The 26,548-nt window shown below is 42.1% G+C and overlaps 1 non-coding gene across 1 annotated transcript; it reads left to right on the forward strand.

The window, feature by feature from the left end:
• Window positions 1-19,834: 19,834 nt before the first annotated feature.
• On the forward strand, window positions 19,835-19,907 carry trnat-ugu (transfer RNA threonine (anticodon UGU)). Its single transcript has one exon. It is a non-coding gene; the product is annotated as a tRNA-Thr (tRNA).
• The last annotated feature ends 6,641 nt before the right edge of the window (window positions 19,908-26,548 follow it).

A 26,548-nucleotide genomic window follows, 5' to 3' on the forward strand; every position in this document is an offset into this window, starting at 1 on the left:
CAGGTGATTTTTTTTTTTTTTTTTTTACTACAGCGAGTAATTTAGAAATTTAAAAAGAGCATAATTTAGGAAAAACATTGAATGGTGAAAAGTTATTTGATGTCATTTCATCATAAAACTAGTTAATTCCAAGGATACAAATATATATATCCAACACAAATATTATTATCACCAAAAAACAAAAACTGAAATGGTAAGTATTATGCTTTGTTGATTAAAAAATAAAACAGGTTCTCCAATGACAGTAGCTCGACCAACCCTTAACGTTAAATGAAAACTTAATCCAAACCCTTTAAGCGGAGTGACAAGTCACATTGATTACAGAGAGTCAGATATCTTGCCCGTGTCTGCTCCTAAAGATTGTGTCGACCCCCTGATTGTGACCAACATCAGTGAAGGCTTCGTTGTAGAATCTGCGCACCCGTTCACTCACACCAGTCTCAATGATAGTTTTCTCTTGGGGACATTCAGGTTTGTGACTGGCCACAATGGAAATGAAGCTAGCTGCCATGACATGATTATCAAACTTGTCAGTTCTTGAAATAAAACCTCTATTTTTGATTTTTTTTTTTTAAGGAGTTTGGCTCTAGGTAAGAAAAATGCAACATCATGTCTGGTTTTACATATGTCTGAATGGCATTTGTCAGCTTTCCCACATAAACTCATCACAGTACCTTTCCCTGTGTTCACATCTAAGGATTGAATTCAACAAGACACGTGATGATCATGTAAATAACAGGGATCGATATCAACAGTTTGAGGGACATAAGACATGTGGGTTTGTTGTGTAATTGACGTGAAGTCTAATACAAAATCACTTCTTCCACCCCATACAGTTTGCCTGCAGCCAGTGGCTGTGGCACCATATTGAGAACAAAGAAGATGACATGACAACGCAGCACAACACACACACAAGGCACTAACACAGAAAATCACAGCATGGCACGAGCAAGCGGGTAGGCATCCATGTATGTGTGGATTGTACACTAAATACAAAAAAAAAAAAAAAAAAAACTGATCTTAAGTAACCTCACTGTCTGCTTGTCTAACATTTGAGAGAAAGCCACCAACAATCCCTGAATAACCATATGACTGAATGAGCCGTAAAACTGTTATTATAGGAGTAATGTAGAAGATAATTTGCATGATATCAACACATTATTAAAATGATTCAATGTTATATTATATCACACAAAATGTTCATGCTTTATTTTTATACATTTCCAAGTAACTCTCTGAGAACAAAATCAAATCATGTAGCAATTATAGTTTGTGAATTTTTGGGAAAAAAATACACCATTAAAAAATAAAATACTTTTTCTTCATCAGGTAAGGTGCAAGAACTTGTACAAAACCCTGACCTTAACCCCATCAAACATATTTGGGATGATCTACTTTAGAGCAAAGATTGTATGCCAACATCACATGCATGAAAAACAAATTCAATTTTATTTTTAGTGGGGCTGGCTTCAACTGAATTTGAATATTTGGTTTGCAAAGTATAGATAGTAAAATACAGACTCTATGAACAACAAAATTGTCTTCACAATATTTTCCTGGAAATATTATCTACTTCGAAATTAGAACAACTTATTGCGTGTTTGTCCGCTTTTTAAAATTATGTATGTTTAGTGAATGCATTCAAGTGCAAAAGAAACAAATCACGCCACCCAATTTTTTATTATATTAAACATTTATAAACTTAATTGGAGCCTTTAGCTGTGATCTTAGAGACATCTCTGATGAAGTTGGGCGACTAAAACCAAGTGTTGACTTTGAATACTTGCCCCATCGCGTGACTCACCTCCCTGAAGCCTCTGCACGGGTTTAAATTATAGATCAGATGTAACCCGTACCACAAAACTATTCTTTGGAGTACATTATACATCAATTATGAATAGGAAATTGACTGGACTATGCAGATGACTATATACAAGACACGCTCACAAATGTAATATCTACTCCTGCACTGTACATGCTGTATGTATAAAGAACAGTTAATTTATCTGTTCATTTAAGGTGAATACATCTACCAGTACCATCTGCAATTTTCAATTTTGTAATGATTAATGATGAACAGTATACTGTTAGCTCATATAAATACCTTTTTTGTGATGCACAAAATTAATTAGGTCAACAAATATTTACACTTTTATCTTCACTTCCTGGGAATATGTCTGAGTCACCCTTCAAGTATACAGAATACTCAAAGCATTGTATTGTATAGTTGTAAGTGGGTAACTTTTAGCATCAACATAATGCTGGCACTGTAGAAAAAAAAAAACAACAACTAAAAAAAAACAAAAAACAAAACTAAAAGTCTTGTTCTGGTCGAGGGCAACAAGTCCTTGCTTCTTATCTGCAGTCCAGCTGAGTTGCTTCATGCTATCGGCAGGCTGTTATCTCGGTGCCCCCTTAAACCTCAGCATGGCGTGAGCTACCTGCGCCCTTTCAGCGACCGTCCTCACAGAGAAACATCCATGGCCTCCGGGCCTTCCGAGGCCCCGCGTTGACCTCTCCTTGGATTCCCTTAGTCGACCTTGTTGGCCTGTTTTAACTCACCTACTGTCATTTTTCTCCTCATCTTTCACGTTCCCCTTGCTGCCAATGCTAAAGGGATGCATACCTATAGTATGATTCAAAACAAGCTTGGCACACAAGCAGAAAAATTATCATTCAAAGAGCTGTTGTAATAAAACGCATCCATCTTTTTGTGGGCAGGTAGTAAATGTGTCAAAGCAGAAATGAGGCTTTTCTTCTTGTTACATCTAACTTAATATAGTTGCTTCCAAAGCTTCATATTTTATACCCTACGTGCACCGTGTGTCTCTTTCCATGCATGTGAATGAGTGCATGTTGTCAGATCCCACATTGGTGATTGCTTTGGGTAGTGTTCACTAAGTGGCCCAGGTGTAGTTTTCAGTGACTACCGCAAATCCAGTTCCCTCTTTTTCCCCAGTTGACACGCATATAACACCCCCTGTGGGTGCTTGCACCTTTGGCGTGAGAAATTTCTTGTCCAGCTGGTTATAATGTGTTCTGTTCTGTTTTCATGTGTGAAGTAAGAATGTACAAAGATCCAACGTAAGCGTGTTAGTAATATGCTATTACTCTTTATACACTTTGGGAAATATAAAAAAATTGCAAGCTGAGTTTAGCATTACACACCAGTCCATAAAGCACATTAGTACAGCGTCTCTCCGACTGCATCTTTTCCCATGCTGCAAATGCCACATTTGTATTCATAGGGGGATGTATTTAGAGCAAACTGCACATCAGGGCCAACCAATTATCTCATAACAATTGAGAACACGCATATTAGAAATGTCAGATTACACAAACTAAGAATGTACATTGCATGCCTTGCAAAACAATAACTGGAGGGGACACCCCCGCCCCCCCAAAAAAAAAGGCCACACAGCTATAGCAAAGTCAAATGCTGCTTCTGTCTTAATAGGATAATATTTGCTATGCAGCCAATTCCAAGTAGAATGGCACATGATAACCCCGTTGAGGAAAACAAAACAAAAAAAAAAAAACATTTAATAGATATTGGGACCATAATATAGCGACTGAGTGAGGGGAGCAAAATTGAGAATATTGAGGTGAGGCAGAAAGTGAGCGAGGCAAAATAGGCATGTCTTCTGATCCTGCCTGTTGTCAATTTTGGGAAAATGCAACTAAACATTCTTTTATGTATATAGCACAGCATTTCCAGCAATTCCATTTCTAACTTCACTGAAACAAAAACTTCTTCCACGCCTTTAGATTTACACAATTCAAGATGAGAACAATACAACTCAAATTTAAGAAAGTGCCTTTCTTTAGGGGTGGAATGGTGGATCGGGTGGTAAACCATTGGCCTCACAGTTCTGAAGTCCTGGGTTTAATCCCGGACCCCCCTGTGTGGAGTTGGCATGTTCTCCCTGTGCCTGTGTGGGTTTTCACCGGGCACTCCGGTTTCCTCCCACATCCCAAAAACATGCAACATTAATTGGACACTCTAAATTGCCCCTAGATGTGATTGTGAGTGCGGCTGTTTGTCTCCATGTGGCCTGCGATTGGCTGGCAACCAGTTCAGGGTCTAACCCACCTTCTGGTCGTTGACAGCTGGGATAAGCTCCAGCACTCCCCGCGACCCTCGTGAGGATAAGCGGCAAAGAAAATGGATGGATGACTTTCTTCACCAATAAATATTCAACAAGACTAAATAGTGCATTTTATCCGGTTTAATGGAATATATTGGTTGGTGTAAATTCCCTTTTTGATTGCCAAAAGGGATTCCCTGAAAAAAACTTTCCTACTGAGCAAGGTATGACACACGCGCACACACAGACACACACACACACACAAACCTGCACACAAAATCGTTACTGGTTGAAACTTCACCATTAATTGAAGTTGACCCCCATAATACCCCCCCCCCCAAATTAAAAAAAATGGATGGGAAATAACTAACGCCCTCCCACCCCCCTGTATTTTCAAAATGCCGGCCACCGAGTGAGACCACCGTTAGAAAAGGACCATTGCGTGCACGTTAATCTGTTGTGACTCACTGTGTCAGACAGGCCCAACTGGCTGCACAGTCGCGGGCTTTTGGTCCCTCAGGTAGCTGCGCAGAATAGAGACGTTGCACCGTTTACGATGGGAGCAATTATTCGAGTGGCGACGGTGACAGCAATGCTAATGAGTGTTGACAGCCACACCCCCATGGCTGTTTGTTCTAATAGACCAAACATCAGGCATTAAATGCGTGTGTCTTTTTGTGTTTTGGTGTGCGTGTGTGTGTGTGTATACGTACTTACAGACACACACAGTACTTGGTCAAATGACAAACACAACAAGACATTTTTGTTTTTGGGTGCTTGGAGAGTAGGACCGAGGGAACACAGAATTGCTTAATAGGCAAACATGCCAAAACCTCCGTACGCTCTCCCAGAGCCATTGGTGAAGGAAAAAACAAACAAACAAACATTGTAGTTCTTATTGTGACAGCAGGATTTACCTTTTAATGTGCAATTTATATTAGCATCAGATTATATTCTTGATTAGTGGCAATGACTAGATGTTTGTCTTAAATGAGCTACTAACAAATGTACTAATAACAGTAAAAAAATCAATTACGCCACTTGATTGGTGTAATGAGGTTTCTCCAGCAGACTGAATTGAGCTCATGCCAATGACACCACATGATCAGCTCATTTTTAAGTGGCAAAACATTGCATTGCGGAAAAAAAAACAACGTCCAAGAGGAAGGAATGAAAGGATAAAACTCAAATATGGCTGCAAGGGCAAGGACATGCTGAGAGGATAATTTGTACTTTCAACTCAGTCACATGTGGTGGCGGAGAGACAGATGTGTGCAGATAGGTGGAAAGAACGTAGTAAAAACTAGAGAGGGAGAAAACTCACTCTGTAACCAAATAATTTGACTTAATTACTATGTGAATGCATTCGGGTGGCTTACTTAGGAATTGTCACGATGCGGGGCTCAAGGGTGGACCCAAATGCACGACTCCAGAGACAGCAGACAGTACAGAGGAAACCTTTATTCGGTCCGAGGTCTGAGATCAGGTAGACAGTCCAAACAATCCGAAGTACCAGTACGGATGGGCTTACGAGGGTGGTCAGTGGACAGGCGTGGGTCGGTGCACAGAGAGCAGAAGTCAGGAAAGCAGGAGTGCGGGAATGAGGCATCAAGAGCAACGATCTAGCGGAGTATTTGTCGTCCCCCGGGTCCTATATGTACTGGGTCTAATCAGTGTTCATGAGGTGCAGGTGTGCAGCTTCTGATTAGCTGGCCACACCCAGCCCGGGCTGGAATCCAGGAGCATGACAGTACCCCCCCCTCAATGGCCGGCTCTAGACGGCCCAGGAGCATCAGGGTGAGCCGCGTGAAAGTCCCTGATGAGGGAGCGGTCCACGACGAAGCGGGAGGGGATCCAAGAGCGCTCCTCCGGGCCTATCCCTCCCAGTCCACCAGGTACTGGACCCCCCTTCCTCTGTGGCGGGAAGACAGCAACCGGCGCACAGTATACACCAACCCACCATCGACCATGCGGGGGGGTGGGGGGGACTTGAGCGGAGGAGCCAGCGATGACGTGCGATTCGGGCAAAGTCTGCTGACGTGGAACGTAGGGTGCACCCTCATCGACCTGGGCAGTTTCAGCGAGACGGCGACCGGGTTAATAACCTTGGAAATCGGGAACGGGCCAACGAACCTGGGAGCAAGTTTGCGGGATTCCGTCCGCAGCGGGAGATCTTTGGTGGAGAGCCACACTCGCTGTCCCACTCTGAGCTCTGGTGCGGCCCTTCTCTTGCGGTCCGCTGCGGCCTTGTAGGCGCTGCTCATGCGCAGCAGTGTCCTCCGAGCTGCTTCCCAGCTCCGTTTGCAGCGTCGCACCACGGCCAGGGCTGACGGGACCGCGGAGTCTGTAACCAGTGGAGGAAACAGGGACGGAGGGTAGCCATGCACGACATGGAGTGGAGCCATACCTGTTGAGGCGGAGGGTGGGGAATTGTGGGCATACTCCACCCACTTGATGTGCTGGCTCCACGTGCTCTGGTCCCTGGATGCCAGACATCGAAGACCGGTGTCTAATTCCTGGTTAATCCTCTCAGTCTGGCCATTAGACTCTGGGTGATGACCCGATGTCCGACTAGCCGAAGCGCCGATGAGGTTGCAGAACTCCTTCCAGAAACGGGCGCTGAATTGCGGACCCCTGTCCGAAACGATGTCCTGGGGTAGGCCGTGGTAACGGACGACCTCGTCTAATACCAACTGGGCTGTCTGCTTGGCCGACGGGATCTTCGGAAGCGGCACGAAGTGGACCATCTTGGAGAAACGGTCCACTACGGACAGCACCACTGTGTTCCCTTGTGAAGGCGGCAGGCCGGTGACGAAGTCCAGCGCGATGTGTGACCATGGACGAAAGGGGATGGACAGGGGTCGCAACTCACCAACAGGCCGTAGGCGGGAAGTCTTATTGGCAGCACACACCGGGCAGGCGTTGACGAACTCCCTTACGTCCTTGCTGAGGATAGGCCACCAGAACCTTTGTTCGACCACTGAACGCGTCTTCGCCATACCCGGGTGGCAGACCGTCTTGTTGGTATGGGCCCAGTTGAGGACGTCTCCCCGAAGAGATGGGATGACGAAAAGGCGGCCCGACGGACAATCGGCGGGTGGCGGCGTCTCTCCCAGGGCCTCCTTCACCCGCAACTCGATCGCCCAGGTGAAACCGGACACGAAGCACACCGCTGGCAGGATAGTAGCGGCATCTGAATCCGTGCGCCCTCCCTCGTCGATCCGCGAGAGTGCATCCGGCTTGCCTGGGCGGAAGGACACCTTAAAGCGGAAGCGGGTGAAAAATAGGGCCCACCTGGCCTGACGGGCATTCAACCTCTTCACAGACTTCAGGTATTCAAGGTTCTTATGGTCCGTGAAGACAACGAACGGTACTTGCGAGCCCTCCAGCCAGTGCCGCCACTCCTCCAACGCGCTCTTGACCGCCAGCAGTTCCCGATCTCCCACGTTGTAGTTCCTCTCTGCCGGGGTCAACTTCCTAGACAGGAACACGCACGGGTGGATCCTTCCATCCCTGGGACTCCTCTGCGACAAGACTGCTCCGATTCCTGAATTCGATGCATCCACCTCCACCACAAACTGGTTATCTGGGTCCGGAACAATGAGAACGGGCGCAGTAGTGAAACTTGCCTTGAGCCTGCTGAAGGCCTCCTGGCAGGTCCCGGACCTGTCGAAGGTGGTATGTGGCGAGGTGAGCGAATGCAGAGGAGTGGCCACGGAACTGAAGTTCCTTATGAATTTCCTATAGAAATTGGCAAATCCCAAAAACCTCTGCACGTCCCTCCTGTTGGTGGGGGTAGGCCACCGCAGCACCGCGTCGACCTTCCCGGGGTCCATCCGTATCTCTCCCTCAGCCAGGACGAAGCCCAGGAAGGACACGGATGCCCGATGGAACTCACACTTATCCATATTCACGTATAATTGGTGCTGCTGCAGACGCCGGAGCACCTCTCTGACTTGTTGAATGTGAGAGGTTAGGTCTGCTGAAAAGATGAGAATGTCATCCAGGTATACAAAGACAGATCTGTTCAGAAACTCCCGAAGCACGTCGTTAATGAAGTTTTGAAAGACGGCCGGGGCGTTTGTTAGTCCAAAAGGCATCACAAGATACTCATAGTGCCCTGTGGGGGTGTTGAATGCCGTCTTCCACTCATCTCCTTCCCGAATCCGCACCAGATGGTAAGCGCTGCGCAAGTCGAGCTTGGTGAAGATCCGGGCTCCCTGGAGGAGTTCGAATGCTGTAGCGATCAGCGGCAAAGGGTACCTGTTCTTGACTGTGATGTCGTTCAGTCCTCGGTAGTCGACGCAGGGTCGCAGCGTGGAGTCTTTCTTCTTGACAAAAAAACCCCCGCACCGGCTGGTGAGGATGAGGGGCGAATGAGTCCAGCTGCCAGCGAGTCCTCAATGTAGTCCCTCATGGCTTGATGCTGTGGTCCTGTTAACGAGAACAGTTTCCCTCTGGGAGGAGAGATGCCTGGCAGGAGTTCAATCGCGCAGTCGTATGACTGATGTGGCGACAGAGACTTTGCCTTAGATTCAGAGAAGACCTCCCGTAGGTCATGGTAGCAGGAGGGCACCGCGGTCAGGTCCGGGGTGGTACTAGGTTCTATTAGCCAAACCGGCGCGACTTGAATACCCCTGTCTTCCCGGACAGCGAAACAGCGACTGAGACAAGTCCCCAAGTCTTGATCTGACCCGTGGTCCAATCTATGTGCGGATTATGTTCTTTGAGCCACGGGCTGCCCAAGATGATGTCGCTACTACGTGCGTTGAAGACATGGAAGCTAATACGCTCCGAGTGAGCATCCGGAAAGCTCATACGTAGCGTCTGAGTGCGATGTGTAACCCGACAAAGGAACTTGCCATTGGCGGCATAGGCGTGACGAAACCGTTGCGTGGGGAAGGTTGCTGCCCCCAGCTCTTCGACCACGCGGGGATTTATCAGGTTTGCTTCCGATCCAGAATCTATGAAAGCCGTTACAGTGCATCAACGGTGAGGTGAAGAAGGGACCTCCCTGACCCCGCCGCGGTGTACTGCACACTCACCGGAGTAGAGATCCTGATGTCAGAGTGCTCTGGTCGAGTCGGGCAGCGGGCGTTCAAGTGTCCCAAACACCCGCAGTAAAAACAGCGTCCCTCTCGTCGCCGACGTAAGCGCTCCTCCGCTGAGCCGCCAAGCCCCTCCACTTGCATGGATTCCGATGAAGCCGACAACACGGGTGGCCGGGAAGCGGAAGCAACCGGACTGAGACTCTCCCTCTCCTCCTCCCTCAGGCCCTCCATCTGCCTCTGCACGGTGAGGCGCTGGTCCACCTTGAGGGCCAATGCAATGAGGGAGTTAAGCGAAGGCGGAAGATCCATGGCAACAAGGTGGCCACGGATCTGTGGGGACAGTCCCTCGTAAAACGCGTCATGGAGGGCTTCCTCATTCCAACGGCTCTCGGCAGCCCGAATCCGGAACTCAATGGCGTAGTTGGACACGCGGCGACGTCCCTGGCGAATTGTCATGAGCGAGGACGCCGCCTGGTGTTCCGGAGCCGCGTACTAGAACACCTGGGTGAGCGCGCAGACGAAGCTCGCCCATGAGCGGCAGGTCTCCGAGTTACGGCGCCACTCGGCGGTGTCCCATGCCTCCGCCCTCCCTGTCATGTGGGAAATGACGAAGGCGATCCGGGAGCGGTCCATGGGAAAAGCGGACGCTTGCAGGTCAAAGTGGAGATCGCACTGCGCCAGGAAGGGCTTGACGTTACCGGAGTCACCTGAGAACCGCTCTGGTCGAGAGAGCGGAGTGATGGCGGCACTGGGAGGCACAGGAGCGGCCGCGCTAGCTTGGGAGGCTAGCCACGGTTCCAGCTGGGCGCAGAGCTCCTGGATCTGGTGAGTCATACCCTGGAGAGCAGCCTCTTGCTCACCCAGGCGTTTGCCCTGCACTTGCAGTGCACGGCGAATGGCTTCAGAGTCGGCTGGGTCCATGTTCTGGCTAGATCGTTCTGTCACGATACGGGGCTCAAGGGTGGACCCAAATGCACGACTCCAGAGACAGCAGACAGTACAGAGGAAACCTTTATTCGGTCCGAGGTCTGAGATCAGGTAGACAGTCCAAACAATCCGAAGTACCAGTACGAGGGTGGTCAGTGGACAGGCGTGGGTCGGTGCACGGAGATCAGAAGTCAGGAAAGCAGGAGTGCGGGAACGAGGCATCAAGAGCAACGATCTAGCGGAGTATTTGTCGTCCCCCGGGTCCTATATGTACTGGGTCTAATCAGTGTTCATGAGGCTGGAATCCAGGAGCATGACAGGAATACAGATATGCCCTAAATAAAGTCAAATGAATACATTTTAAGTTTGGCCCTAAATTAGTGTACATTCAATATTGGACTTTGTCAAGTAAGATGGTGGAGGATGACTTTTCCAAACCTGATTTAAAAACTACACAGCTTTCTAATGGTCATATTCTTAATATAAATGCAAATGGGATGAAGGCAGTCATTTTAACTACAAGTGAAAGCTTTAATCCACATATTCATTTCCTTCAGTTTGTCATTATAGCATATTTTTCAGTGATTGGAAAGGAAATTACTCTTTACAGGTGATTCCTTTCTGACACTTTAGAGCAGGTTTAATGTTACAAAGCATCTAAACAAAATACTATGTACAACCTCAAGTAAGTTAAAGCAAATAGTAGTTTTTCAGATAACCTTATTTTTTTCCAAGTAAATCATAAAATACTTCATAATAATAAGTAAATAATTGTTTTCAAATCTGTTTTCACACATTATAAATACTTTTTTTTTAAAAATGCAAAACATTTTTTCTTGACAATGAGGCAACAACATCTTTTAAATCACTTTTTTTGTAAAAAGTAATTTTAAAGTGCATTAGCCTTGTTCCGAAAAGGACAATTGAAAACTGTTCCTCAGGAAATTCTCTTTAAGAAAATTTTCCTCAGGAGGCTGAGAAATATGTCTCAGTTCCCAAAGAGTCCTTAGGGAATTATGCATACATAATTAATACATTTACCTCAAGCAGTTTTCCCCCCCTGCATTTCTAAGCAGCCTGTGCATGTAACCTATTTGAAATTTAATATATACAACTGACTTAATGAGCTGAGAAATAATGTAATTTATTTGAGTAGCAAAAGTTTTTAAAAAGGACACAGATCTCACTGTACCACACAAAATTCAATAACCATATTTTTAAAGCAAAATATGGGACAGCGGCATTATATTGATGCTTTTTAATGAATAGCATGTGGCCTGAGGCTGCACGATACTTATACTTAATATAAATTGACATATGAAATAATACAGGATCAGTGTTGGGAAAGTTCATATTCTACTCAAACTAGTAAAAAATTCAGTTCACAATTCCAAACAGGAAGTACTGTAGTTTGCTTTGTAGTTCATAACTTTAAATGTTGAAGTTAATTAGTCACCGAATGAACTAGTTCATCGTTCTTTTCATTTTTTTTTTTTTTCAATATTACAAGTTGTATTGTATTGTATTACACAATGTACTGGCATTTTATTTCCCCATTGTTGCCACCCATTCAGTCCACACTTGTGCCCGGGTGCAACATTTACCCTACAATCTCAAAAACATGAGGAAAGACTTTTTTTTTTTAAATGAGGAAATAAAACAGAAACAATCTAGTCTGTAATATGCAAACAAAAACATTGTCATAGTATGACAGGAACGATGATGTAATGGCTAAAAATAATAATTTTGCATTCCTCCAAGGTCTTATTGACTATAATAACTAAATAATCGCTCTATTCTTATATTGCAAAACTCAATAAAGTACATCTATAATGTTTTCACGAGAGCCATCCGATCCAAATAATTTTCTTTGTTATCACTTTTTACAATTATGTAGTGTATCAAAAAAGAAAATATTCACTCTCACGTACCCAGTCTCCCTGAAAGCATCTCGTGAACTTGTCACTGCATCCCTGATTACAGTAGTTTCATTCTAAAGAGTGAAATCTTTATTAGCAAACTGGTCCCTCTGCAGGTCGCTTTTAATATTATTGTCAAGTCATATTTTAGTACACCAATGTCGCAGAAAACCTGATGTGACTATTGGGCACAAGTACATCACGATGATAATGCTCAAATGAAATATTGTGCAGCCCTTCTCTATTTTATGCACTTTTAAATGAGCATAATGCAAATAAATACCAAAATATTCCACAAATTGATCCAAGAGCTACTTCGTAAAGATCAGTAATATCATAAAAACCATAAAGAAGACACAAACAGAAACACAGTGACAAAAAGTAATTTAACAAGGCTTCTTTTCTTGCTCTGAATGCTTTGGAGCTGTGGCCGCACCTTTCCTCCATTGTCACACTTTCTGATGGTGACAGTTTGCTGGTGCCGGCAAAACAACTCTTTTTGGATGTGTGAATTGGGTGGGAATGCACACAGGCTGGAGAAATGGAAGAGTAGCAGTGGAGATCGCTTTTAGTAATAAGCGCTCATATACGCACACGTATACTCTCATGTGCCATTTGCTGATAAGATTTAGATCAGTTCAGCTTAGGTTCTAATCAAAAGGTGTCCTTGGAGGTTATTGGAGGCTTTATTTGTTGCACGCAGCATTTACATGAAATGTATGCATATAACATGATAATATTTTATGATAAAGACAAAATAAAAAGCCATAAAAATGAGAAAATTAGGAAATGGTATATCACTTTGAAAAAACAGTGTGGCTAAAATCACAGTTACATCCTAGACTGGAATACAAAGAAACTGAGGCCTTCACTTTATATCATACATTAAGCATATGGATTATGTTGTTTTTTTTTTTTTTTTGCCAAAGAGTCATGATTTCCTTTTGCTACATTACTGTAGAGTGGAGTAATCGCGATTCCGTGTTTTATTTAGTTGCCACTCTGTCGCATCACAATCATGATTGTCATCTGGAATGAGCCTCCCTGACAGTTTGTCTCTTGCATATTGACTAATGACATGGACTGATGCCATTTTATGACCATGTACAGTTGATACATTCTTGGAGTGGAGGGTGTGGCAGTGCGATTCACATTTTTGAGCACATTGTGTTGGGCTTTGGGGAGCGAGGGGGGTGGGGGACTGGGGGGGGGGCAAGGTTGGAATAGTTGTCTTCCTGAAAACTTTAAAGTTACCTTTGCATTCACTCAAAATATAAATAAATGTGAATGTTATAATAATACAACGTTGTTCAGCTGGCAAACTTTGTTAGCTAACAGTTCAAGAGTCATGCCAGGATGTAAGCAGAACATCAGCACCAGATGATGGAACCTGACACTGACCGTGACTGTGCAATCATGCAAGATACATGTGATATCATTTGTCACCTGCATAGTGGGCGGAAGCCATTCAGTGGACATCAAGTGAGGCTTTACAGACTTAAAGGCAATAGACAGATCTTATCTGCCAAGAAAACAACTGTTTTAAAAGAAAAAAAAAAGCATGAAAGAAGCACCAAGAATACATTTGTTGGTGATGGTGTATTTTGGTGCCATTTTTATAAATTGACAGCAAATGGAAATGGAGGGGCATCATTGAGACCTATTAGTTGAATCTAACACCGAACAATGCGGTTGTGCTACAAAAGGTGCCCTAATTTCATTCAACTGGCAAAGCAATAAAAGCATTGCCATTTTATTCTCGCATGAGGCCTTTAACATATGAACAAGTGATAAATGTTGTTTTTTGTTAGTTTTCTCTCTGGCACTTAGCAGAATAATACTATTGGACTTAGGGGTGCAAATACAGTACATAAGAGCCAGGACACATAGGGGTATATTATGTTTTAATGTACAGTATGGAGGGTTATCAGAATACATAATCTTTGGGGCATTTCAAGAAAATCTTAGTCATTCTATTACTTTAATATTTATGATTTTAAAATACTGCAAAAAAATTGTATGAAACAATTGTAACAAAAACAACAAGCTGGAGTATTTCCAGTAACTCAGTAGTTAAAAGAAAAAAATGTAGTTTGATGATCAGACTTTAGCATTACTGAAAAATGGCAACACATATACACGCACACACACACATTCACGCACGCATACACGCACACGCAGACATTGTTTCCATCCATCCATTCATCCATCCATTTTCTGAGCTGCTTATCCTCACAAGGGTCGCGAGCCTATCCAGCTGTCAACGGGCAGGAGCCAGGCTACACCCTGAACTGGTTGCCAACCAATTGTTGGGCACTTCGAGACAAACAGCCGCACTCACAATCACACTTTTATTTGAATTTATTTAGAGCATCAATTTAGAGTGTCCAATTAATGTTGCATGTTTTGGGGATGTGGGTGGAAACCGGAGTGCACAGAGAAAACCCACGCACGGACGGAAAATGCAAACTCCACACAGGCGGGTCCGGGATTGAACCTCAGAACAGTGAGACCAATGCTTTCCAGCTGCTCCACCGTTCCACCTGTTTATAATGATGTATTTTCTTTAAATACTTTTCCTGTCCATTTGCATTGGATCGGTTATCGTTTTTTTTAAACTCCTAGATCAGTGATCGGCCACAAAAATCCTGCTCATGTAAAGCCTAGTATTAATCAGTGTTATCGTTCACACATAATGCCGTGTTATGGCTTAATGATAGCAGTTCTTAGCATTTACATGGAATTTAAGGAAATGCATGGTTGGAAAAGAGATTGATTTAAAACTTTTGTGGTAAATGGTAAATAAGATCTAACAGAACAAGCAAGAAATACAGGATTATATCTAGCCTGTTTAAAGCAACCGTACCAAATCCAATTAAGGAGTTGCACCGTTTTGTCCAATTACATAGTGTGTATAAAAATGTCTTCCAGAAAAGCACATTTGTGTAAAAAAAAAAAAAAAACAGTGGTCCGAAGCAGCAAGCAGCAGTTGGCCATCCTGTCCACACCAAGGTGGCGATCAAAGGGAACGGTTCCCCTTCAGTGCCTGGGAACATAAGCTTTGATCCTCTTTTGGCTTGACCTGTTTTCGACCTCATGGGTTGAAACAAAGGCCTTTGGTCTCTTCTCAGTCTTTAGGAAGATGTCAGATTGCTGCAAACGGTAATGTTTGAAGTGAAGGGAGGATGGGAAGAGACCAATTAATGAAAACAGTCATTATATAACCAGATGTTTTGAGATTATTGGCCGGCGGTGGTGTTGTTAGATATGAGTGACCCGATATAGGACTTTTTCAAGATATGAGCCATCATTCTGCCAAACTATTGGTTTGAGTTGAGCTACACTGCAGTGAACTGAGTTCAACTCACTTTACAATAAGTAGCAGTTTGGCAAATATTGGACAATTCCTCCAAAAAGAGACTGAGCTGTTTATGCCACTCCTAGTTAAGGTTTACTGTCAAACAAATGGTAAAACAAAGACAATTACGCATTCTGTCTTTAATCATGTGATACAAAGCTGTCTTTTGCTCCTGTAGGCCACTGGATTGGACACGTCTCTAACATTATGAAAAAAAAATATCAGATTTTGAAAAAAATGTAAAAAATTCTTTTTATGTCTTTAGTAGAATTAAAAACAGTTCAGAAAAAAATGTTGACCAAGGACAGCAGCACAGGGTTATTATAGCACTTAGCTTCCGTTTAGCAAAGTTTGGTGATTCAGTCACTGCAATTTGACGGGCGTGTATGCGCCCGCTCGCCAATGCACTTGTAAATCTGCACAGTCGAATTGATGTGATGAAAAATCACGTGCTTAAAATCTGTTACGAGCAGAAATACATAGATATCAAAAGACGTCGCTTATTTTGTGTAGTCTTGACCAATGATCCCTCTAAGCGGCGCCACTGCGCAATTGCACACTTGTCGCACACTCTCAGTGCACATGAAAACCGATCCAGCACAGTGAACCACAGCCTGACGTCTTTTTTTTTTTAACACGGAAGCACACAGTCTCTAACAATGTGCTGCTGCTTAGCCTACTTCTATTTCCTAGTTTACCTGACACCGCCCCCCTCCGCTCTTTAAGGGGTACACTCATAATTACAAACAGAACACACACCTGCAACTTCATATCTGCGGGCATGGCTGACCACCGTACATTTTTCAAATGTGAGTGACTGCTCATTTTAATGCTAACCAACAATGCAAAAAGCCATGCTTTTGGTTAGCATCGATGAGAATTGGCTCTCAACTGACCCACCTGTTTAAATCAAGGGAAAATAAAACATTTAATAAAATGCAGATAATTATTACTGCATCTAACAGATATATAAGTAGCAGAAAAAGCATTAGTCTTCTTCGTTTATGTCTGCATGGCCAAGCAGGACACACCAGAAGAAGAAGCACAATCACAAGGATCACAGCAATAGATCACAATGCACAGTTTAATGCTTAAAATATTCTTGAATAATGTTATCACATATTTTTTTTCTAAAGTCATGAACAATATCCATCCATTCATTTTCTTTGCCGCTTTTCCTCACGGGGGTTGTGGGGAGTGCTGGAACTTATGCCAGCTGTCAATGGGCAGGAAGCAGGGTACAACCTGAACTGGTTGCCAGCCAATCGCACGGCACATAGAGACAAGCAGCCACTCTCACAATCACACCTCGGACCAATTTAGAGTGTCCAATTAATGCATGTTTTTGGGATGTGGGAGGAAACCGGAGTCCCCAGAGGAAACCCAGAGGCTCGGAGAGAAGATGCAAACTCCACACAGGCGGGACTGGTATTGAAGCCAGGTCCTTAGAACTGTGAGGCCAATGCTTAACCAGCTGAGTCAGCGTGCCGCCGAACAATATCGTGGAGTGCTATTTTTCATAGTGTTAGTATCATTGTACATTTAAAGCTTTCAAACTGATTTTTGTGGAATTCTGACAGTAGAAGTAACAGGTTTAGATACAATTTGTCTTCTAAAATAACATCAAGAATTTTTGTAATGGTTTCCATGAATGGAAAAACTCTGTGAACAGTGGAAAAAAAAACAGTCTTGCAAAACATTTCAGTCATGCATGGTTAACTTTTTGCATGGAAAAAAATGTAATTAAAAAGGTGAAGAAATGAGGAAACATGACCTCACTTCATGTGCTTAGAAATGAGTTTGAAAGTTGATGAAGTTAGAATGAATTCACATTGCTGTGCCGAATGCAAACAAACTAATAAAAGGCTGTCATGCTGAAGAGCAGTCATAAGTTCATTTTGCAAAAGCCACCTCTAAACACAACCACTGATGCACACACACGTACACACGCAGAGTCTATCCTTCCTCTGCAGTCGGACATCATTCTGCGTACCTAATAGGAAACCGACTGCGCTTCGCCTCATATCCCATTACCCTGCCAATCATCATTCCCACCGATGTCAAACTGTGTTGGGACTCTGTGGAAGGACTGTGACCTTGTATCACAATGCTTCAGTCAAAATGGAACAGAAATATTTATACCTGCCAGACAGATAGACTGATGTATAATTCATGGCTCTAAGACTGGCTGTGGTGACCCTGGACTCTGGAAGATGGAGGCTTCTCAGGGTTTTTGACCCCTCATTAATACTCAGTGGAGACACTCCCCTGAAACAGGCCCATTTGTGTCCGTTGTGCATCTGTATGTCCAAATAATATAGGTCTCTTTGGTTTGTGCAAGAATACGAGCAGACTTTTATGCTAATGTATACAGCACTGAGCATCGGGTTGCTTTATTCACATCTGGCTGCTTTAAATATCTGTATAGCTGTCAGTTCATTGACTTAATATGTATGAGAATGCCTCCCGTACTATTATATTTAAACTAAAAAAATCATGGTTACAGCTCTTAAGCGAACTGCTTTAGCCATCCATGTGCTTTTACATTGTCACTGTTCAGTTTAACTCAATGATGCAATAGGTGAAGCTTTTTGTTAAATGACCTAATCTTGTGAAAACTGGCAACGGATGATAAAATTCCCCCAAAATAGACTCAGTTTTATTTATTTTTTATTTTAACCATAGAAATACGTTCTTGCGGTAAGAACACAACTATGTCATCCCGCATAAGGTACACTAAGTGCTTGCAGATTGCAGGTTTTGTCTGCTGAATTTAGCATTGATTTCACCACAAATGCCTTTAAACTGTTTGAAAAGAGTTCTGATGGATTACACCCAGTCATTTCTGTAGGGTGTATGATAGTGTTGAGCGGCACAGGCAGACTTTGATGTCCAAAGCTCACCATCATGGCACTGTGATCATGCTATTTTCTCATTCTTGATACTTGGATAAAATACTTTTGGACGATGATGTCAAACAGGTGTTACGATTTTGCGTCACATAAATGGTTGTTGAGAAAGATTGTAACTTTGTGGGGCTCAGCTAACCATGGCCTTTTTGGGGCACGGGTGACGTCAAAACGTCGGACACATCATGAGAATGTCCTTGTCAAAAACACGTTTCTTAATATCATCATCAAATATTAAGTTTATATGCCCAATGACACATCTGAAGTACTGTATACAATATCATCAAAAATGCCAAATATCAGAAGAATCAGCCCGTTATTTCTTTATTTTATGGACATTTAAATGTTTTCCTCTCAATGCTCATATGAGAAAATGGAAGGTTAGACCAAAAATGTGTGTTACTGTACATTACAACAATGTAAGGCTGGGATTAACAATATGTTTCGGAAGTACCAAGTTAAGTTCTTGTAGGCTGAAAGCACATGACATATCCACACTTGGGTCATATGTGGGCTGGGGCCTTTCTTTGAAGTAATTTTAGATTTCTTCTCAGTTTTCCTGTGAATAAATAACTTTGACAACTTGACTTATGTGTGGAGCCCCACTGCAACAAAGACTGCGGTCATGCAGATATATTGATTGGTGAAATAGTTTAAAACATCACCTAGTGGATATGTTGGATGGGTGAAAGAACATCATGTAACACATAAAGTATTAAGTACTTTGAAGGTTAAAAAAAGTCAAAAGCCAATTCAAAAGCCAAAAGATTTTGTAAACCTCATGTTTTTGTTCTTTGTACCTATCATTTTAATGTTCAGTAAAGGTAACAAAGGGGGATTTTTATTTTTTTATAAATTTTATAGACAAAGTAAAACAGTAATTATACTCTCAGAGGTTCATCTTAGGTCTCCTCCTCCAGAAACCCACAAGTCACATTTAGATGTAATCTAGCAACAAAATCAAATCATAGCAACGACAGTCCATGCATTGCTGATTATTATTTCCATGTAACCTGTGTATGCCTGATGAAAAAAAAAAAAAAGAAAAATGGAGACTGAAAATAGCTTGGTGACATTGTCGTGCATTTGCAACAAAATGGATGTCGATACATCTCACAAAGACTGAGTGTATGTCATCAAAAATAATGTAAGCAGGAGAAAACAGATGGGGTAGTGGGGATTGTTATTCAGTCAGAGCGGCCATAGTGTGCCATCTGTTGACAATAAGATGGCAGCTTTACACTGCACACGATACACAAGGGGGCTACTTTTTGGCTGCAATCATCCTTGTTAGAGCAGATAGTTATTTTCGGAAAGTGGCTCATAAGTGCAGATGTGAGGATGCTTGTTGTTTAATCAGCCGGAGATCAGATAGAACTGGAAAGTAGTGATGGAATTTCAACAAAAACAAAAGCTAGTAAAGTATCGTAGCATATGTCCAGGGCAGAAGAAATATGGCCTACATAAGCACCCAGCAATATGCAAAGGTTTTCATTTATTCTGTATTTTTTTTAATTGATCAAATAGTTGTATTACTGAAACTGTAAATTGAATTAATAGCTGTATAATGCATCTTGATTTAGGCCCCGTAGCTCAGTGGTTAGAGCACTGGTCTTGTAAACCAGGGGTTGTGGGTTCGTATCCCACTGGGGCCTCCACTCCCTGAGAAGGGTTGTGTCAGGAAGGGCATCCAGCCAGGAAGGGCATCTGGTGTAAAAATTGTGCCAAACATATATGTGCGTTCATCTGAGATGACACGCTGTGGCGACCCCGAAAGGGACAAGCCGAAAGAAGCTTACTATAATATATCTTGATTGTTGCACACAATATAAATATAAGCAAGGAGAGAATGTCTTTCAGGTTAGTGATACTTAAAGGAATGTGATAGGAGTCAGGATCAGACTCTCATTTCTTTTGTCCACATAGATGGGCCCAAAAGTTATTACTGATGATTATGCTCCCGCCAAACAGAATTTGCCTTGCAGGTTGGTCCTGGGTTTCTGCTTTTGCTTTTATACTGCTGGTATACTTCCAAAGTAAGCCTTGAGGAGGTTCCCGTAAGCAATTGATCAAACATGCCTGGGGATCACATTTGTGTGCAGGCCAGTCAGTCTAAAAATCTCTCTCATAGTGCCAAAGGTGAATTTTCCTTATGCATCCCTCGAAGAGCAATATTTTCTCAATGTTCGAACACGCATTGCTCAGAAACCGGAAATTGTACTTTTTTTGTATTTACATTAAGATCAGTGTATGATCTGCACACAATCAGATGTCATTGTAAATGAAACTTTAGTTTCAGTTATCTGCGAAAAAAATAAAAATTCCCTAAAATGTCCCTCATTGTGTGTTGCTAAGAATTAGTTTGTCAAAGCAAAGTGAACTAAACTGTTCACTTACACAAAACCTCATAAATCCAGCCATGCACTCAGAAGGACATTTGAAAGAATACTGTGTGTCGCGCAGACGCAAATTCAGCAAGACAGATGCATGGGTTCATCCCTGGTACCACTGTCTAATTTGCATTAGCTGCTGCTTGGTTGTCAGTCACCCGAACGTGCTCAGACTTGCAGCATTCTAGATGCTGAAACAGTTGGTCGTAGTTGTAGTAGAGATAAACGTTATTAATTCCATGAGGTAAATCAAGCAAAGTGTTAGAGCAAAAATTTGTGTGCCATTTCACTATTGTCAAATCAATCAGATAAGGCTGGAATTAACAAGCTTGGCGTTGTGCAAAACAAGAAACAGCTTCAAGCTCAGAAGCCGTTCAAGTGGGCGTTTTCATTTTCTTTTAAAAAAGATCGGCAAGTTCATTTATGCTTTGAGAGTGAGCCACTGATTTGTGCACATAAAGAAGCCAAATGGACATTTCTTGAAATCCATCCGTGCATATTCCCTGCTCATTTCAACATTTTACTGGTCTCTGGATGGATAAGCAAAGATGATAACTGCTGACAAAATAATGAGTTAAAAATTGTCATTTACTCCATTTATTTCCATCAGTTATCTGAGCTGCTTATTCTCACAGGGGGGGCTGGAGTTCTAGACCCAATCCCAGCTATGTTCGGGGAGGAGGCGGGGTACGCCCTGAATTGGTTGCCAGCCAATTGCAGAGCACAATGAGACAAACAACAGCCGCACTCACAATCACAAACAGGGTCACCAATTAATCCATGTTTTTTTTCAGGATGTAGGAGGAAACCAGAGTTCCTGGAGCAAACCCATTTAGACATGTCCAAACTCCACACAGGCGGGTCCAGGATTTGAAAACAGGTCCTCAAAACTGTGATGCTGACACTTTAACTTGTTGCTCATTGTGCTACCTCTACTTTTACTTTCATTAATTAAATATAATTAAGAATTAAGTACAAATCTACAGACTGAATCTACAGTTAGGCTTGGAAACAGTTGGGCGTACTGTAACTATCCTATTCATTTTCAGTGATAGCTGAGATAGCCAGGAAAAAAAAATGAAGACAAAGTTTGGATGTCTCAATCTTATCTGCACTCAGCGGGCCCCATTTTTTAATCTATCTACACTTTTCAGGTACTTGACTCATGAGCAGGAATTGATGATGCTCACATCCAGATTCGAGAAGTAGCTGTGTTCAGAGATAATAACATGCACAATTTGTTGGCATCGTATTTGCTCAATGCTTGTGGTCACTTCACTGGAACTACTCGACAGACTCTTCTCTGCATCTATTTCAACTTTGTTATGGTTGTAGTTGTGAAACCAGTTACCACACCTGTTACAGTGAAGCACATTTTGGGTGTTTGTATTAGTCAAACATCTGTCTTTGTTTTTCTTTTTCTGCCTGCCCCTCTTTCAACAAACAGAAAAATGTTGAAAACATAAAAAAAAACAAAAAAAAAAAACAGTGACGGGCCAGTGCGGGTGGAGAGTGTTTGAGATTGTGGTGCCAGGGATGATGGGATGCAAATGGATATGTGAAGTGTTTACATGTGCCTAATTCCCACTTGTCAATCAACTTGAATGCTCAGGAGAGTTTAAAATCAATTCAATTTGATGGGAAGAATGAGTAAAAAGACGGGCTTAAAGGGAGAGTGTGTGTGTTGTTCGGGGGAAGAAAAAGGAAAATTAAGTTTTTGTGGGTCACATAGTTGAAAGATGATACGCGTAGTTGTAGTTTCAGACTGTTCTTCTAAAATGTATCCAATTTAGTTATGCATCCTCGGGGATGGTTCACATTTACATTTAACGATCCAGCTACTGTTATAGTTTATGGATAGAACAAGTCTCGTCATGATAGCAGAGGATACTGTGCTGTGTTCCAATCTGCCCCCAAAATATTTACACATTTATCAGGTCCTGCAGAAGATCTGGCAAAGTGAGCAAAAAAAACATCGAAATCACAATGACCTGCTTAACCTCATTGGAATGAAGGCAATCAATTCACTTTCAAATTATTTTTTTTATACTATATTCACTGCGTACAGTGATTCAACATCACAACTCTCTGTGAGGTTTGGGGACGACGACCTGGTTACCAATTCCTTGTTTAAATGTCAAAAAGATAATAAAGTTGAATGTTTTCTTTCCTAAAACTGTATCCATAAACATCATATAAACCCTTGCAAAAGGCCTCCTTTTTTTAATTTATTTGTACCCTTTGTGTAGGTGTTGGGTCACCGTTTTAGTTACCTCTCGCTTGCAGAGCAGGTTATATAAGCCAGTCAGTATTACAAAATGTCCCTTGATTGTTGCTGGACTGAACTAATGCGCGACAAATCTGAAGTGAACCCAACAAAGCTGAGTAAAAAAGAGATTCTGCACAAAGCCAAGAAACACACACACATTTCATTGCAATAGAAGATAAACTATATCATCTGGCGTTTTAGTTCCAAAGATGCGAGGGTGCGACAAAGCAGTTTGTTCACTGGTTTGATTTATCATTAATTGTTTCATATCACTGGATTAATAACATACTTTGCTGGTAGGCTTTTGACACCAAGGGGAAAAACAAAGTGCCACATATGGATGAGTGAAGCAAAAAGTCCTGGCCTCTCATCCCTCATCCTCGCCTCTCATTTTAAAGAGCAGGAGAGTAACGAGAGAATGCAAAAGTAGTTTTGGTTGTTGGGTTGCATCGTGTATAATAATTGCCTGTTGATTTACATATCCACAAAATGTAAACAACTGTCCAAAAACAATTTACAGTTAGTGTTGCAGGCTATAATCATGGATCTGTCCACACAGAGAGTTGACCATTTTCAATGGCTAAAGATAATTTGAAAACGTGTGTGTGTGCATGTAAAATAAATTCTTTCAAGCAGTGGGATTTCAGCTTTCTTTGTCAGCGAATGATTCTGAAGACTAGATTCAGTGTAGGACACCACATGAAAATAGATTTCCTAAAATTAGTCTTCTGTGTGACAATCAACCACACTTAAAACCTCAAATAAATACCTCCTACCTGGATGAGGGCAGCCACCACAGCCATTACACTCCCCCTCTCCGAGGGCAGAGACAGTGTAAGAGAATCGGGGGCAGCAGGGAGACAACAGCAAAGACCGCGTGTGGGAGACATTGTAGGATGGAAATTGGGGGCTCACAAAGCTGGCGCGCTGATGAGCTGTCATCCATATTATGCAAATGAAAAGCAGCTGGTTCATACAAGGGTCAACCTGAAAGCAAGTCAATGCGCTGGCAGCCAATCACAAAGGCCACTGGCTGTCAAGGGCCCATCTGCGATAAGATGGAGACGACACTGCAACATCAATCAACTCCAAACATCTGCAAAGTACAAACTACGATTTGCTAAAACAATTGAAGCATTGTTTGCCTTCCCCTTCCACATTTCTTGAGCATAAAAAGGCCGGCGAAATTATTCATTTGAAGAAGTGAATGCCGAAAAAAATGCTGTCACAAACAGAGCATCACAAAGAAATACATTTATGGAAGCCTATTGTGGAGGTGTACTTCATTGATTTGGGAAGAAACATTTCTTTGGACTAGAAATAAATTTTGATATTTTTTGGGGGGGGAGTCAGGGGGGCATGAAATCATTTTAAAATTGAAACAATTAAAAACTAAATGTTAATAAAATTAACACAATCTCAGTGTGACTAAAATAAGGTAGACCTTAAATTAAAAGCTTTCCCACACCACTCTAAAAGATAATTGCAATGTCCCTATTCTATTAAAAGACATCATTTATTCATATTTGTAAAATTCACTTTTTCTTGTGTATATGCCATGATGTATGGGAAAGCTACTTCATCGAAACAACAACGTTGGTAGCACTTTAAGGGTGAATAGGAGAAGTTTTGTCTTCCATCCTACAAAATGTCCCTTGTAAAATCAGTTGATGAGGTTCCAGGGTGGCTTGAAAAACTCATGGCAAATGCTAGCTCCCATCTAAAATTAAAATTAAAAATGAATAAAACACACACAAAAAACCAACAACTTCATACTATGGACTTTCTTATCATACTCATAAAAAAACGAAATATAGTTCAGAAACCAATTTCAAATACTTAGACACTTTTTCTCAGCAGTTGGAGGTTAGTTTTAACTCAACCTGTATATCTTTAAAAATCGTAAAACGTCTCGGAGGAGTCTCCTTTTTAATCCTAGATATTCACCGATGTCTTTTAAAAAATGTCGTCTGTGTGGGCGACCCATCCACCTTAATTTTGAGGTCACTCCCCAAGGCCAAACTGCGGGGTCCTGAGAATGATGAAGGCCTTTTTGATGTGGCTAATTGATCCATTTAAAAAGTTGAGGCCGGCAGAAGATCTTGAAAAAGACTCTGAAGCGCAAAGTTGGGGATTAGCGAAGCTAACAAAGTGCAGGGGCAGACTTTCTCTTCTTTCGAAATTTGTATATCAAGGTACAGGACCACAAATTGCTGCATAGGCTGGGTCTTAACTAATTATTCTCAAAAGGATGGGGGAAATGCCAGAATTTCTACCACAGACACATATTTCCCCAATGTATTTTTCAAATGATAACTTCCTATGGATAATTTGAAATTCAAAACATTTCAACCATGTCGCAATTAACTTTTCAAAATGTCATAAATACTTTTCTACCTTATTGTCTCTAATGAATTTAGTGTAATACACTAACGGCAAAAAGGATATGCAGATCAACATGAACACTGCTGCTATACTATAGGCGTATTTAAAATTGTATGACAGGGCTCCAGAGGATTTCAAAAGAATTTAAATGCAGGGTTCAGACAGAGGTTAAATTGGAATACTGCAGTATTGGGGGGTTCAGAAGAGACAATGGTGAAAAGCAAGGACAAGTCGCTCTCATTTCTTTCATCACCTAAATGCAGAATTTCTCATAATATATTTGTACCGAGCCCTTCTGGTTTTTATTATCACCATTATTTCACTCATCGACACATTTAAGTAATTGTATAATATATAAACCACATTTATTACTACACTCTCAAGATTTCCTATTACAAACGTCCAGGCAATATTCATCGCAAAAATCAATGAATGATTTGGTCACAGTAAATGGATTTAGGTTTGAAAATGTGTAATATTGACCAGCTGTTTATTTGAGAATGTTCCGTTATTACCTCAACTAGCAAAATGAGTTACAACACACATCTGGTGGCTGACATTAACATACAAGGCATTTCGTAGCAGACAGGTAAAAAGCCATGGGCCAATATGAGGTACAGCTGCACAAAATAATGTTATCCAGCATACAGCGAATATTTGCAGCAGTGACACTGTCAGAGGGGATATTTATCTACCAGTATGATGTCCAGAAATATTTCAGCCTATTTGGACTAATTAAGGAAAAGTAATCCGCGTGTCTGTATGATGCATTGTAGTTCTGCATTGTGCGAATTTTGAATTCTACAGAGTAATGTAACAGTCTGTTAAATTATTCTTATACAATGTAACTCATCCGTGACAGAATTCTCAATATACATCAATTGTCGTCTCTTAATAAATTGTGTCACGGTACCTATTAAACTGTCTAAAATAATGTGGTTAAACAAAGAGAGTAATAAAAACAGGAAGTGATTGAACTTATGAGAGGGGAATAGCACACCTCCATTCACGCATTGATTAACCCTGCTAATGTGCGAATTTCGCCTGGTAAATTTTCTCTCTGCAACACCGGTCTCATCAAGGTCCAATTAGCTCCTCCACAGCCCACAAACATCCATCATAAAGAGACACACACTCTCATTGTTTCTCTTTAATGCTCCAGCTTGCATCAGCAACCGCACAGTCAACAGCTTTCCACATGCGGATGGGCCAGAAATGTCGGTGAACGATGTGCATCGACTTATTTATTTAT

Source organism: Syngnathoides biaculeatus, chromosome 14 (assembly GCF_019802595.1).
Source record: "Syngnathoides biaculeatus isolate LvHL_M chromosome 14, ASM1980259v1, whole genome shotgun sequence".
In the NCBI taxonomy this organism is placed as follows: Eukaryota; Metazoa; Chordata; class Actinopteri; order Syngnathiformes; family Syngnathidae; genus Syngnathoides; species Syngnathoides biaculeatus.